The following is a 3,143-nucleotide window of genomic DNA, read 5'->3' as shown; positions in this document are numbered from 1 at the left end:
TATCCCAGGAGGACAGCAGTTGCATTTCCTTCATTGTGTGCCGCAGTGGTTGCAAATGAATGTGCTTTACCATCAAAACAACTTTATGCACCTCTGCAAGGATAGTTATCTCATTCAATAATAGGTACAGCCTAGAGACAGTGCAGTTTTAAACCCAAATCTTAGAAATTCCGAGGAATTAGTCACTCACTTGAAGAATAGGAAAGGGTAAGACTGCAATAAAACAACACCTTGTTCCAAATAATATCTCCTTTATGCTTCTAAACTTCACCTGATCCATAGGCTAGTGTGAGTGGATGCATGTGATAAATGGAGACAGAAGGTGGAGAATGGGAAAGTTATGAAGAATTAACAAGTTCTTCAACCTAGAGTTGGGTTAAGGTTGTGAATATAAGCTGGAGAATGCCTTTACTTTCAAATTGCAATGGGAAGATAAAAGCCTAAGAAAAAGTCATAGAAATTTAGATTTATAGATAATTTTGGTATCAACATATATTTGAAGTGCATTACATCAATGATGTCTTAGAAGATTAAAGTCATTGCTATACACAAACCTATGGAACTAAGTCACACCAAAACAAAAATCTGTTAAATACGTTTATTTTTTCCTACCTGATGTTTGTTAGCCAGGGCATATTTTTCTGCTTAGCAATTGCTTATATGAAAAACTACTGGTTCTAGAACAAACATTTCTCATTTTTAGTTCGTGTCTGTGTGGAGAGAGAGAGAAAGAAAAAGCACAGTTTATTGGGAAGCAGAATATTGCACAGTGACCAACAGACAAAAACAGCCCAGTGGATGTCTTACACATCATACTGCAAAAGACTCACAGGATGTGTTGTTAATAAAAATAAACTGGAACACGAATTCCTCTGGGCAACTCCCCCAACCTCATCCCTTTGAGGGCTTGGGAAATCTCCCAGCCATTTTCCTGATGGCAACTGTGGTTCACTAGAGACAGAGCCCCTTGGGGGTGTCTTCCTGTTCTTTATAAAGAACATTTTCTTGAGATTTTTTGAAGGTTTCATTGTTACTTTCATTCCATGTTCTCTTAAGGCCATCAGACTAGCTTCTGTGCAAATTGCCTTGATGTCAAGTGTCAAGTTGTTCCAGGGTTACATCACTGGCCAGTCTCATGCTGCTTGTGTGCATCTGAAAGATGCACTTCTTAGTCTTTTCATCAGGCAGGGGGAACTCAAGCTTCCTGTCAATGTAGCCTGGTCTGATAAGTGCTAGATCCAAAGTTTCTATTCGGCTTGTGGATATAAATTTCACATCTCCCCTTGAATCAAGTCCATCCAACTGGTTCAACATTTCCAACATTATTTGCTGAATTTCTCTCTCACTACCAGAATTTGAGTCATATCTTTTGTCCCAATAGCATAGATTTCATCAATAAACATGATGGAAGGTGCATGTTTTTCAGCAACTACAAACAATTCCCATGTGAGTTTGGGCCCATTACATAGGTATTTCTTTTTTTTTTTTTTAATTATACTTTAAGTTCTAGGGTGCATGTGCATAACGTGCAGGTTTGTTACATATGTATACTTGTGCCATGTTGGCGTGCTGCACCCATCAACTCGTCAGCACCCATCAACTCGTCATTTACATCAGGTATAACTCCCAATGCAATCCCTCCCCCCTCCCCATGATAGGCCCCGGTGTATGATGTTCCCCTTCCCGAGTCCAAGTGATCTCATTGTTCAGTTCCCATACATAGGTATTTCTTAATAAATTCAGAGCTGATCACTTGCAAGAGAGTGACTAAGGTGTGGTTTGCTACTGCTTTGGTTAACAAGGTTTTACCTGTGCCAGGTGGACCATAGTGAATGACCCCCTTTGGGGGCTTTATACCCATCTCTTCATAATATTCAGAATGGATTCCTTAATTTCCTGAATTTGGCTGTCCAACCCCCCAATATCAGCATAGGTCTCCTGGGGGGTCTTTTCCACCTTCATCATTGTGACTAGGGGATCCGTGTCATCCATCAGCAACCCATATCATGGCACGCAGCTTGTGGTTGAGCAGGAACCGAGCAGCCACGTTCCAGCAGACCCCTGTCTACAAATCAAAGAATGCTGACATAGTGCTCTGAGCCCACAGATGTAGACATGATGGCATGATTGTCTTCAATACTCTTTTCCAAGGTTCCTACTGACATCAGGCTCCCCCTCAGATCATCTACTTTTGATCTTTCCTCCTCTTGCTTTCCTTCTAATAGTTTCATTTGTTCCTGATTTCTAATGAATTCTTCCTTCATGAGAAGACAGTCTTTAATTCCAACTTTCAATCATTTTAACCCGCACTGAGTGTGAGGTGTCATCAGTGGCAGTTTGCCGGCAGCATCTGGTCCCTTGGTTTTCTTCTTCTTCCTCACTCTAGCTGGTATAGGAGGTTCATATTTCTTTTTCTTGTCCTTGTCATCCTTCTTTCCAGCTCCAAGACCATGAGCACCACTCTGACTTTGACCCATCTTGCCCTGGCCACTCAAGCTGCCTAGTTTTTAAAATTTTTTGTACAGATGAGGTCTTGCTATGTTGCCTGGGCTAGTTTTGAACTCCTGGGCTCAAGTGATCCTTTTGCCAAAGTGCTGGGATTACAGATGTGAGCCATCGCACCCGTCATAGAACAAACATTTCTTGACATGCTTCCAGAGACTTGGCTTTTAAAAGCCTACTGAAGATAGAAGGTGAATTCAGCCATAAGTACATCTACATGATTTGGTTCAGTAAAATTCCATGTGCTCTGTGAAGCTATTATTTTATCTTTCACTACCTGTGTTGAACAATTCTAAAACATAACTATTTTGTTGACTTGGTTTCAGGTTTATATGGAAAAGTGGGCATAATAACTCCTCTGTAGCTCACAACTCATGGGATGTATGGCTAGAAGTCTTAGGTTAGTATCCCGAATTGTTCTAAGTGGCTCTGTGAGAATCTCTGTGGCAGGCACAGCTAGCAGCCTACTAGTTATTACTCCCTTTTCACCTTCCATTTCAGAAACATTTTATCTAGAGCAGCAATGTGTCCTACTCAAAATACTCACATCCCCATACTTCCTTGCAGCTGGGGCTGATACTTCATTTTCTAATTATCTTATTACTACTGAGTAATCCCTTTAGTTGCAAGCATTGTTCTAA

General features: G+C 40.8%; 1 pseudogene; it reads right to left on the bottom strand.

Moving 5' to 3' along the window:
* Positions 1 to 951: 951 nt before the first annotated feature.
* LOC126950054 (26S proteasome regulatory subunit 4-like) lies at positions 952 to 2,559 on the bottom strand (annotated as a pseudogene).
* Positions 2,560 to 3,143: the final 584 nt, after the last annotated feature.

The sequence above is a fragment of the Macaca thibetana genome, chromosome 3 (assembly GCF_024542745.1).
Source record: "Macaca thibetana thibetana isolate TM-01 chromosome 3, ASM2454274v1, whole genome shotgun sequence".
In the NCBI taxonomy this organism is placed as follows: domain Eukaryota; kingdom Metazoa; phylum Chordata; class Mammalia; order Primates; family Cercopithecidae; genus Macaca; species Macaca thibetana.
The sequence above is the reverse complement of the archived record's forward strand: the minus strand, read 5'-3'. Positions and strand labels throughout refer to the sequence as shown.